Below are 13,611 nucleotides of genomic sequence, written 5' to 3' on the forward strand. Positions count from 1 at the left end.
TTTTAGGTCTGTGGGATGTTTACCCTTCTTGTTTACCTTTGAGTCATTAGCACCCCCTCTCATTTAGACTCTTAGCCTGGTTTTGTGTTTCCATCAGTGGGGCTAAGAAATACCTTGTTGTGGGCTGTGCGTGTTAACACCCTCTTGTTTTAGAGTAGAAAGAATCCTGTGCTTTGCTTCAGACAGGGTGTGGACTAGAACCCTCATTCTCTTATTCCACTGGAGTTCTTGCTAGATACAAAAAATACTTGTGTTCTTCTTTTGTGGCCCAGTGAAGTCAGCACTACTGCTAGGTGAAACTAAGGTGCAGAGAGGGTAAGTAACATGTCCAGGTTCTTCTACTAAGTAAAACAAATTTTAGTTGGAAGTCTGTTCAGTTCTAATGGCCTTACTATTTTATCTGAATTGTTTTTCTCTAATTATTTTTAGCTATATACTTTTAAGCATTAAGGGGTGCCGCAGTCCTGCTGCAGCAGAATAACCAGGGGGTGACGAACAACTTGTGTACGTTGATACAGCAGGAGTGGGAGCCGTTTATTGCAGGACAGGAGCGGTATTTATACATTCCGCACAGCTTATCTTAATTAGCATAAACTAGATACATCAGTCAACCAATAAGGAATCTCCACACTTAATGGCTTGTTTTTGTTACTTCTCAAACCACTCCCTCTGGCATTTTGCCAGGCACCATCCAGACTTGTTTACAAACTCTTAACATTCCCCTGGCAAAATGCCAGGTGTTATTTTTGACTTGTTTACAGACTCTAACATTTCCCCCTTTTGTTTAATTTAAATAATGACCATAGTGGTTTTTACAGAAACACCATAAATAACCTGCTACAAACAGAAAGGGAGGATACAAAATGCCACAATACCAAGCCAATTGATGGCTCCATGCAAGAAGCCCTTGGAAAAATTATACCAGCAATGACACTGTTAGCAAAGATACCGAGTTACAATTTGTTATAGATTACAGTTTGTTGTCTCAGTCCAGGTAAAGCAGTGTCTCAATAGATTAACTCACAGTCCAGGTAAATCACAGTCCAGGTAAGTTCTGCAGGCAACTAGCTTGATCCGAAGTCTCGTCCATTTCTCAGCTGAAGTCTCGTCCGGTTTTCAGCAACACTGAAAATTCTTCCACCTTGGTCTTTACCGGCACTGGGACGAAGGCAGGAACTCCGGATGGCTAAAGAAAATCCTGTAGCATTCTACTAAGAAAACAACCTTCTGAACAATTTAGTACATTATCTCAAGGTTTTTTTTGCATTTGAAATAAGCATTAATAGTGCTCATTACTCATCAGCTTTCAGGTGTGGGAGAACCATTGTAGCTTAGTTATTGGCATTGAAAATGACCAAACATCAGGGACGCTGGTAGTGTCTTCTGCTGGCTGTAGCGCCTGGGCAGCCCCAGATAGCCCTGGAGAGTGTCCCGGACTCAAACTGCTACTGGGCACAGGGAGCAAGAGCCTGCGAGACTGTGCCTCCAGGTCAGGTCTAGATTTGGGCTCACGGCAGTGGAAGAGCCAGCTCCCCGGCCAGGAGGCGGGGAAGGGCCAGTCGCCGCCGCCTCTTGGAAAATTCTTGCTGCACTGTGACCCACTTGCACACTCGGCAGCCGCCTCTCTGCTTCACGCACCCTCCGGTAACGAAAAGTATTTAGTAATAGCCTTTTGCTGCAAATTTTTTCCTGATAATCCTTTTTCTTCTGAACTTTCTTTTTCTTTCTGACTAGAGTTCCTGGGCTTTTATCAACACATGCCCTAACTATTCTTGGTTCCATTGGGGTGCCTTCTTCCCTTAGTAATTTACTTCTCACCCCTTCCATATTTTCATCACAAAGACAATACAATACACTGAGACAAAACAAGACACAAACATACTGTATCAATCTTTTCCATTTTCTCAAAATGGCCATTTTTCCTCTCGACCTATCTAGGGACGAGCAGATTTGCTCCCGTCCTATCTTTGGACGGGCAGCTTTTTTTCGTCACTTACCCCCGAGTGTCCCGGGGCTCCCCGTACGGGCCACCATCTGCCGCAGTCCTGCTGCAGCAGAATAACCAGGGGGTGACGAACAACTTGTGTACGTTGATACAGCAGGAGTGGGAGCCGTTTATTGCAGGACAGGAGCGGTATTTATACATTCCGCACAGCTTATCTTAATTAGCATAAACTAGATACATCAGTCAACCAATAAGGAATCTCCACACTTAATGGCTTGTTTTTGTTACTTCTCAAACCACTCCCTCTGGCATTTTGCCAGGCACCATCCAGACTTGTTTACAAACTCTAACATTCCCCTGGCAAAATGCCAGGTGTTATTTTTGACTTGTTTACAGACTCTAACAAAGGGGGAATAGCTGGTCCTTGACTGTATCCTAAACATTTCTTTGTAGACTCCACCCATTTTGGATTAAAATATTTTTCTTGTGGAAGTTTTTTGTCACTTGACACTACAGAGTCTGTGCTTCCCCAGGAGCTGGTCATACTGGGGAACACCAGTTCTTTTCTAGAACTGAGCTCATTTTCTGATGGAGAATGTAGGCTATAAATGGGTGACAGATGGGCTCCACCGTCACAGTACATGAACCAAATGTAGATTTCTGAAGTTCAGAACTAGAGGATGAGCAGAAGCCATGCCCAGTGCCCCCACCACCACTACACCTGGCCTGGCCCTGAGGACCATCATGGCAGCTCCTCCTCCCCTGCCTTCCCATACTGAAGCCAGTTTTTGCCCCTGAGCTCTTACGTGGGAGGAGAAGGAATACCTGCAGCCCCTAACACTGAAGCTCCCCCTCCCAGAGCCTTGCCATCCACACCAACTTCAAGTACTTCTGGGCTCCCATTGTCCCCGCCTCCTTCATTCAGGCTTGTTCCACTCTCTGTCCCCAGAATACTTTCACACTTTTTAAAGTGCTGAGTCTGGAAATTTGTAAATTCATGTTCCTTCCGTGCTAGAGTTCGAAAAAGAAAAAAAAAAAAAAAAAAAAGTCCGAATAGTAATGTGTAAATTCCAAAAAATATTTTTTAAGACAAATTTTACCAGGGACAGAAGATTCATGGTAACAATAAGAAACCCTGTTTGACCCTCTCCTTTGCTCTTGTTCTAGAAGCTGCCCTACTGCTGTGTTTTTCAAACTTAGTACCACACTACCATCCTTTCACCTATCATGCAGGACCCACCACTGGACTCCACTTCCCAGACACTTGGCAGGACCTCCAGCAATTTCAGTTTTCTTGTCCAACCCCTGATCTTTGCAGATTTTGCTCTTCCCTGTTTGGACCCAGTTGTAGCCTCAACCTCTTCTCTGCACCCTTCCACACACCCCTGGGCATCAACTAGACAGCTTCTGTCAGGGCAGGGAAGGGGGCCTCTGACTGCCAAGTTCCTACGTATCCCCGTGGCATCTACACTGAACTGTGTGTGCTCTTATGGTGTACTTTGGGTTACCCCCAAGACCTCCCAGGTCTTGTATGCCAGGCACTGCTCACTTCCCTGTCTTGAACACTGGCAGCAAGGTGGGGGCAAGCAGGACTTGTTTGGGACGAGCCCTGGGCTCTTATGGGACTTCTCATTCTCACCTGTTAGGCTCCATAGGCTAAGAGCATAGGATGAAGCCCAGTTAAATGGGCTAAATCCTGGCTCTGCCACTTACTAACTGGTCTTGGGGCACTTGCTATGCCTCAGTTTACTCTTTTGTGACATACTTCTCTTCATCACTAAATTGTGGAGGGGATTAAATAAATGAAGACAAGCTGAGCACCAGGACCGTGCCTGGCATAAGCAGACACCAACTGTTAGCCATCAGAACAACCTCCTTGGCCTTCTGAGTCAGTAGTGCTATATACAGTGCCATGGAGTTCGACCAGGTGCCACCTGCTCTACTGACCAGAGTCACTGCCATGAGTGAATGAGATTAGCCTACAAGCAGGGCATACACAAAAATGAGGAGAGGACAGAATCCTACTGGAGTAGGAAGGCTAAGCCCAAATACAAGTCATGGAAATGTGCAGAAATTTCAGGATATGGGCTAGGGTGCTGAAACATGTTTCAGTTTCTAGAATAACGCACCACAGGTTGTTAAGAATTAATGGTTCCCTCTGGCAGGGAAGGGAGCAGGATAGAGGAGATCATTAAGGTGCAGACTTTCACCCTAGAGTTGCTTTTTATAAATTCAAATATTATGGCAACTTGTAATTTAAAAAGCAAGTGTGCTCTATGGGTTGTAGGTCCCAGCCCCAAGACACACCAGAAACACTATGATACCTGTGCATGTGCAGTCCCTGAGGAATCCAGCTTTCCTACCCCCACCTGGGCAGCCTGGCAGGATGGGAACACTCAGACTGACCATGGGACAGAGGTGATCACAGAGAGCCTCACTGAGCACCCCTTCCCGCCCCCACTGCTGTGTGTGCTTCCGCTGCTGCACTTCTCACTGTTACTTTTCAACTGTTTGTCCTATCAGCCTGAGTTTAGGGCTAGGACTCCTGTGGATCATCAGCACCTCTCACAGATTTGGTACAGATCTTATTAAAAATATCAAACACATGAATAAACAGTACCGCGTTATCCTGACCTCCATCCCCTCCCCTACCCCCCAAAATGGTTTCTGTTGATTGTCACCACCAACCACAGCCTCACTCCAACTGTCATTGAAGCTCTTAGGCCATCACCAAACTCCTTAATATGGTACATCAACCAGAGAGGGATTTAGCTGTCAGGGATAGAAAACCCAAAGCACAGTTGCCTTAAAGATAGAAGGCTAAAATTGCCAAGGACTCGGATCCATTTATTTTGCTGGCCTGTCATCCTCAATATATGGCTTCCGCCTCATGACCCAAGATGGCTTCTTGGATCTTCCAGCCAGCAATGGGAGGAAGGTGAACTATAATCACTTCATGATTTTTTTCTTGGTACTGAGGTTTGAACCCACAGTCTTGTGCATGCTGAACATGTGTTGTACCACTGAGTAAACTCCCAATAACTAGCCCCAAGTTATTTATTTGGGAGGAGTTACTGGGTATTGAGCCCAGGGGTGGTTTACCATTGAGCTACACCACAGCCTATTTATTTATTCAATTTATAGCAGGGATTGAACCCAGGGGTGCTTAACCACTGGGCCACATCCCCAGCCCTTTTAATGTTTTATTTTGAGACAGGATCTCACTAAATCGCTTAGAGCCTCACTAAGTTGCTAAAGCTGACTTTGAACTTGTGATCCTCCTGCCTCAGCCTCAGCCTCCTGAGTTGCAGAGCTTACAGCGGTATGCCAGCATGCATGACCTTGTTATTCTTTTTCTGAGTCTCTAATCTTTTCTTATTACATCTAAATAACCATGAGGGCAGGGACCAAAAACACCTTACTCTTAATATTTGTCACTACAGTATCAACTCCCTTCCCTGAAGCTTCACTGGGCAGTGGTTTATCTGGGTTTAAGATGGCTGTCTCACAACCATGACTCAGTCACCCTTTGGCAGGTGCTTCCTATTGCTTCTCTAGGGCACCACATATTTACATCAGATCTCTAGTTTTTCATGACACCACCATGCTCTGGAGATAGTTCCACCACCCCCCATACTGACCTCAGCAGACTGGTGAGTGGGAAAGGCTGTGGGCCCTTAGTGCTCATCATTTAGCTTCCTATGTGCCTCACCCACCCAGAGCTAAGCACATCAATGGGCATTACCAAAGGCTTGGATATTGAAGAGATTTATGAAAAAAATGTTTAATTTGTCCATTCAATACTATTATTCCTCACAGTCCAAGGGAAAAGAAATATTTTTCAGGACTGTAACCTGGGTTTGCTTCTGTTTCAGGACCCACTTTCCCTAAGAAGGGATTTCTTGTTAGCCCGCTATCTGTGGGGGTCCCTTGGAAAATGAACCCTCAAGCTCTGTAATTTCCAAGAGTTTAATAAAAGGACTATTTACAACAAAATACAGGGAAAGCAAAAAGGGATGGTGAAGCATCCTGAGGCTGGCAGCAAGAAGGAGCTATTGCCTCTCCTGAAGGGCCAAGGAAGGGAGAAGCTACTAGCATAGGAGCCATGGACTCTGACACAGTGAATAACCAGCCACCCAAGGAGAGCCAGAGGAATAAGTTCCTACTGCTTTTGCTGTCCGCACTCCTCTCAGGGCCTCAAGTTGGTGGGTCCCTCTTGGAGATGGACAACTCACAGAGGTCAGCCCTAGGGTACAGAGCAGGATGGAGAGCAGAGAGTGGATGGACCTGTAGGAGCAAATGGAAACTGCCTAGCACAAATTCTTTTCAAAATCTTCACACTCATCTTGAGAAAATCAGCTCTTTTTGTAGAGAAGAACCAATGGCACCCTGAGGTACAGCTTTCAATAGCAGGCAATAACTGCCAGCAGCAGTTCTCCCAGAGTCCAAGCTATTCAGTCAAGAATAGCAATTTTTGTGCACCTACCTGTAATCCCAATGACTCAGGAGGCTGAGGCAGGAGGATTTCAAATTTGAGGGCAGCCTCAACAACTTAGCAGGGCTCTGTCTCAAAATAAAGAAGTCCTGGGGATGTATTTCATAACGATTCTGTGGGGAGGGCACTAAGGTGGACTTTGTCCAATCTGTGGGGGGAAAAGAAGTATTTTATGCTCCAAAATCTTGCGTCTTCTCAGCTCTTCTTACCACTGTGAGGCTAAGATGTAGCTAGCTCTTCTCTTCTTTGATTTTTGAGGGTAACTACTTGTACGAGTTTGCTCAGGCTGCTATAACAGTGTTGGTTAGGGCTTCAAGAATAGGAATTTATTCTGGGGGCCAAAAGTCTGAAATCAAGTTCTCAGAAGGGTTGGTTCCTTCTGCATGGCCTTGAGAGAAAGATCTATTTCATACCTTTCTCCTTGGTTGGTAGGTGGCTGTCTTCTGCTTGTTACTTCACATCATCTTTCCTCTGTACATGTCTGTGTCCAAATTTCTTTTTTAAAAAATTACTTTGATAATATTTATTTAAAATATGAAAGAAAAAGCAAACCCCTTAAAATTTATCTTGAAACTTCTGCAATAGTTAACAACCTATCGAAGTCTTTTAATTCATTTAGAATATAAATCTGTGTTAACTGTCTATAAAAAGGTTAGTGAATGCAGGCTCAATGCCAAATTTCCTCTTTGGGCCCACACTGATTACCTCATTTTATTGCCTATTTAAAGACTCTGTCTCCAAATCCAGTTACATTTTGAGGCACCAGGGGCGAGGATTTTCTTACTGTCACATTATCAGTATAGATTCCCTTGACCACAATAGAGTTGACGAGGGCATGAAAGATGCCATCTGCCTTTCAGAGCCATCAGCCTGCCCACTACCCTTAGAAAGATCACTTTCCGGGCCGGGGATGTGGCTCAAGCAGTAACGCGCTCGCCTGGCATGTGCGGGGCACTGGGTTCGATCCTCAACACCACATAATATAAAATAAAGATGTTATGTCCACCGAAAAACTGGAAAAAAAAAATATATATATATATATATATATATATATATATATATATAAAAACAAAGATCACTTTCCCTTAGGCCAAGATGGAATTGGGGGCAAGGTTTCTAGCCTACTCCTGTCCAGAGCAAATCCCCAGGGACTGATATGGGTTCAGCATGGATGATGAGATTTTGGATGACCCTTGTTTTCTCTGTTTCTTCCTCAAATATTTACTGAGTACTGAACTAGGTGGTCCCTGGGGAGGTCAATGGGAACAAGGCAGGGTCTCTTCTGTGCCGCAGTCTGGCTGGGCACAAATGCCGCAGTCTGGCTGGGCACACAATCATGAGCCACCACACAGCTTGTAGATTCAAACAGCAACTCTTTATTCCTGAACTCACACCAGCCGTCTACAATCACGTTCTGGGGAAATCCACGTTCTCTGCCCAAATCCACGTTCTCTGCCCAACTCTAAATCCACTGGGCTTCTATCTCCAAAATATACTGTCTGAATCCCGTGAGAACTCAAGGGGAACTCAGGCAGCAGGATACGCCCTATTCCCAGGAGGAATAATCTTAAACCTTAAACCTGGAACCTAAACTGGGAACGCCCTAAACACGATTATCTTAAAACCGGGAACACCCTAATCTGCCTTGGTCCTTGAGCAAGGTCACCTACATTCAACGTCGCTGCAACATGTCAGCAACATGGGGTACGCTGGCAAGGAAATTGTCATACCTACTTGGCTAATGGCTCCCAGCAATGTAATGTAAGAATGGAGGAATTGAGAAATATGCTAGAGGCACTGCAACAGTACCAAAGTCTGGCCCCAAGATGCACAGCTCTCTGGGCCTTGCATGGAGCCCTTCTCAACATGGATGTCCACTCTCCCGTGTGGTTTTCTCCACTTGTCAGTGATGTTCCTGTGACTGGAACCAAAAGCCGGCCATGGACTTTCGGCTCTTCTTTGGGTCCCTTTTACCCTTCTAAATGCCCATCTGTGAACCTTGCTTCTAAGGCCCGAATCAAAATTTTCATCAGAGAACTGCCCCTAGCCTCTGTAGTCACTTTTCCCAGAGAAGGAACAAAGAGCCAGAAGGGCTGGGACTTTATTCCCCCACTCTGCCCACCTACCTTCAGGCATTAGCCAATGCTGGATGTAGACTGGGGGCAGGGCCTGCTGGTAAAATGTGGCCTCACATTCAAAATCAAAAGCAATGACTAGGGGTGTAGTTCAGTGGTAGGAGGCATGAGTGAGGCTCTGGGTTTGATCCCCAGCTCCCAGCAAAACACACACACAAACATCAAAAATACACCTACCAGACGCTTTATGGCTGAATTCTAGATTCTTAAGCACCCTGACACACAGGCCAAAGTAGAGAAGGACCTGTCTCAAAGATATTTGTGGATGCGGCTTTTGCATAATAGAGTGCATCATAATTTGATACACAGAAAACCTACACAACTGTACCAGCTTGGAAAAGAAAGGATAGGGACAGTTCCAGAGTGAAAAGTCTTGTTGGCCCTCAATCTTTTGAGGACAGGAAGCAGATTGAGAAAATTACTCATGGCCAATATGAGCCATTTCTTGTAGGAAAGGATGACTTTAAGGGCAGAAGCAAGAGCTCCTCAGAAAAATGGAGAAACTTGATGTTTTAGTTGACCTTTTTGCTGCCATGATCAAAAGACCTGATAAGAACTATTTTAGAGGAGGAAAAGTGTATTTGGGAGCTCACGGTTTAGAGGTGTCAGTCCATAGAAGGCAGGTTCTATTCCTTGGGGCTCGAGGTGAGGCAGAACATCATGGCAGAAGGGTGTGGCAGAGGAAAGAGGCTCAGGACATCACATCATGAAATATAAAGCAAGCTCCACTCTTCAGGGACAAAATACAGACCTCAAAGGCACACCCTCGAATCCCACCTTCCCCAGCCACACCCCACCTGCCTTTAGTTATCACCCAGTTAATTCCATCAGGGGATTGGGATAAGGCTCTCATAACCCTATTGTTTCACCTCTAAATCTTCTTGCATTGTCTCACACAGGAGCTTTTGGGGGACACTACATATCTGAACCACAACACCTTGATAAATGTTTGACATTGAGGTTATTCTCTTGGAAGTGACCAGGACACTCGAAGTAAGCTCAGCCTAGACTACCAAATGATGAGAGCCACACAGAGCATACTCTGAAGGAAAAGCACCCATCATGGATATTCTTATCCCTGCTTAGTTGCCTGCTGAATGCAGCCACAGGAGTGACTTGTGCTGCATGGGCCATGCAGAGCAGAAAAACTACCAAGCTGAGCCCCATCAACTCACAGAATCATGAAACATAAATCATTGTTTTTTTAGCTACTAAGTTTCCAGGTGGATGCCACAGTACACAAAACATTTCTATCTTCTTTTACTCAGTCTTTTGATAGCACTTAATGTAGTTGACCATCCCTTCTTAATTTAGATATATGGCTGGGTGCAGAGTTGCACCCTTGTAATACCAGCTACTGGGGAGACTTGGGCAGGAGCATTGCAAGTTCTAGGCTAGCCTGGGTGATTTAGTGAGAACCTGTCTCAAAATAGAAAGGGCTGGGGGTGTAGCTCAGTGGTAGAGCATGCCTGGGGATTTAACCCACAGTATCACAAAAAATAATGATTTTAGAAAGATCTTTGGCTTTTCCAGGACCAGATGGATTCTCAACTGAGTTCTACCAGATCTTTATTTATTTATTTTTTTTATTAGTTGTTCAAAACATTACAAAGTTCTTTAAAGAAAACTAATACCAATCATTCACAAAAACCATGAAACAGAAAAGGAGGGAGCACTGCTAAACTCATTCTACGAAGCCAGTTATCAAAATACCAGACAAAGAAACATCAAGGCAAGAAAACTTCAGACCAATATCCTTGATGAACATAGATGAAAGAAAAATCTTAATAAAATATTGGCAAACCTCATACAAAAACATTAAAAGGTAGTGCACCATGATCAAGTGGGTTTCATTCCAGGGATACAGGGTTGGTTCAGTATACAGAAATCAATAAATGTAACTAACTCACCACATAAATAGACTTAAGGACATGAATCACCTGATTATCTCAATAGATGTAGTAAAGGCATTTGACAAAGTACAGCATCCATTCATGTTTAAAACACTAGATAACTAGGGATAGAAGGAACTTACCTCAATGTTGTAAAGGCTATATATGACAAACCCAACGCAACCTTATACTGAATATAGAAAAACTGAAAGCATTTCCTAAAAAAAACAGGAACAAGACAGGGATGCCCACTTTCACCACTCCTATTCAACATAGTCTTTGAAACTCTGGCCAGAGCCATCATACAAGAGAAGGAAATTAAAGGGATAAAAATAGGAAAAGAAGACCTCAATTTATTTCTATTTGCGGTGACATGATTCTACATTTAAAAGACTCAAAAAAATAAAAAATAAAAAACTCCACCAGAAAACTTATAGAGCCCATAAATGAATTCTGCAAAGTAGCAAGTTACAAGATCAGTACCCACAAATCAATTGCATATCTATATTCCAATAATGAATCTGCTAAAAAAGAAATTAGGAAAAATAATCCATTTCTAATAGTCTCAAAAACAAACAAACAAAACCTTGGGAATCAATATAACAAAACAGGTGAAGGACCTCTACAATAAAAACTACAGAACTATAAGAAAAGAAATTGAAGAAGACCTTAGAAGATGGAAAGACCTCCCATGTTCTTAGTTAGGCCAAATTAATATTGTCAAAATGGCCATACTACCAAAAGCACTATACAGATTCAATGTAATTCTCATTAAAATTCTTCACAGAACTAGAAAAATCAGTTATGAAATTCATTTAGAAAAATAATAGATCCAGAAGCCAAAGTAATCTTTAGCAAGAAAAGTGAAGCAGGAGGCATCACAATACCAAATTTCAATTATACTACAGAACTATAATAAGAAAACAGCATGGTACTGGCACTAAAACAGGCATGAAGGGCAATAGGACAGAATATAAGACACAGAGACAAACCTACATAAATACAGTTATCTAATACTAGACAATGTTGTAAAAAATATATGTCGAATATATCTTTAACAAATGATGTTAAATATATCTTTAACAAATGGTGCTTAGAAAACAGGAAATCCATATATAGAAGAATGAAATATGGCCCCTATCTCTTACCCTGCACAAACATTAACACAAAGTGGATCAAAAACCTGGGAATTAGACCAGAAACCCTGAAACAGCCAGAAGAAAATGTAGGCCCAACACTCCAATATGTCAGCACAAGAATGGACTTCCTTGACAAGAAATAAAATAAAAATAAATGGGATTGGGGTTGAGGTTGTAACTCAGTGGAAGAGCCCTTGCCTAGTATGTATGAGGCACTAGGTTTGATTCTCAGCACCACAAATAAATAAATAAAATAAAGGTCCATCAACAACTAAAAATAAATGGAATAGCATCAAATTAAAAAGCTTCCTCACAGCAAAGGAAACAAGAACATGAAGAGAGCCTACAGAATGGGAGAAAATCTTTACCACCTGCTCCTCAGATGGGGAATTAATATCCAGGATATACAAAGAACTCAAAAAACTTAACACTGAAAAACCAAATACTCCAATCAATAAATGGGCGAAGGAACTAAACAGTCACTTCTCAAAAGAAGAAATACAGTCAACAAATATATGAAAAATATTCAACATCTCTAGGAATTTGAATAATGCAAATTAAAACTACATTGAGATTTCATCTCATTCTAGTCAGAATGGCAATTATCAACAATACTAATGACAATAAATATTGGTGAGGATGCGGGGGGCGGGGGGACGGTACAATCATACATTGTTGGTTGGGACTGCAAATTAGTGCAACCACTCTGGAAAGCAGTATGGAGATTCCTTTAAAAGCTAGGAATGGAACTACTGTATGACCCAGCTATTCCACTCTTTAGTATATACCCAAAGGACTTAAAATCAGCATACTACAGTGGTGCAAACACATATCAATGTTTATAGTAGCACAATCCACAATAGCCAAACTATGGAGCTAATCTAGGTACATTTCAACAGATGAATGAATAAAGAAAATGGTATATATACACAATGGAGTATTACTCAGCCATAAAGAAGAATGATATTGTGGTGCTTGCTGGTAAATGGATGGAACTGGAGAATGTCATGCTAAGTGAAATAAGCCAAACCCCCAAAACCAAAGGTTGAATGTTTTCTCTGTTATGCAGAAGGTAATCCAAAATAAGGGGGAGGGGATAAAAAAATAGAAGATCAGTAGAGTAGAAAGGGAATGAAGGGAGGGGAGGAGGAATGGGTTAGAGAAAGACAGTGGAATGAATATGACCTAATTTTCCTGTGTGTGTGTGTGTGAGAGAGAGATGAATATACTATAGTGAATCCCACCATCATGTGTATATACAAGACACTAAAAAAAAAAACCTAAATAGCAGAAAGATCAATAGAGTAGAGGAAGGGAATGGGGTGAGAGAGGAGGAAAGGGAAAGGGGATGGACTGGGGACTGAATTAGTATAAATTATATTCTGTGGGGGCCGAGGTTGTGGCTCAGTGGTAGAAAATTTGCCTGGTATGCATGAGGCACTGGGTTTGATCCCTGGCACCACATAAAAATAAAAATAAATAAAATACAGGTATTGTGTCCATCTACAACTAAAAAAATTTTTTAAAATAAATTATATTCTATGATTTTATAATTAAGTCAAAATGAATCCTAATGTTACAGAGAAGTAAAAAGAATCAATAAAAAAAAGATATTTGGCTTCTGTGACTCCATATTCTTCTGCTTGCTTCTTACCCTACTGGCTTCTCATCCCTTGGAATCCTTCCCTTCTAGAGTCACACTCTTTTTTAGGGTGCTGTCATCCAGTCCTGTGGGTTCAAATGCATTTGAGTCTTCTTTAAATGCCAGATTCAGATCCAAGCATCTGCTAGGCATTTCCACTTGGGCATCTTATAGCCATTCTTTTTTTTAATTTTATTTATTTATTTTTATGTGGTGCTGAGGATCGAACCCGGGGCCTTGCTTTTGTGCGAGGCAAGCACTCTACCACTGAGCCATAACCACAGTCCCCTCTATTTTATCTTAAAACCCTTCATAATCTGTGTCCTAGAGGGATACCCAGGACTCATTTTAATCAATACATCA

At 42.6% G+C, this 13,611-nt stretch overlaps 1 long non-coding RNA gene across 1 annotated transcript; it reads right to left on the reverse strand.

Moving 5' to 3' along the window:
* Positions 1–513: 513 nt before the first annotated feature.
* LOC139705474 (uncharacterized) lies at positions 514–2,094 on the reverse strand. Its single transcript, XR_011707440.1, has 2 exons — positions 1,998–2,094; positions 514–1,208 (listed from the first exon to the last, which is right to left on the reverse strand). It is a non-coding gene; the product is annotated as an uncharacterized lncRNA (long non-coding RNA).
* Between the last annotated feature and the right edge of the window lie 11,517 nt (positions 2,095–13,611).

The sequence above is a fragment of the Marmota flaviventris genome, chromosome 1, assembly GCF_047511675.1.
Source record: "Marmota flaviventris isolate mMarFla1 chromosome 1, mMarFla1.hap1, whole genome shotgun sequence".
Lineage (NCBI taxonomy): Eukaryota > Metazoa > Chordata > Mammalia > Rodentia > Sciuridae > Marmota > Marmota flaviventris.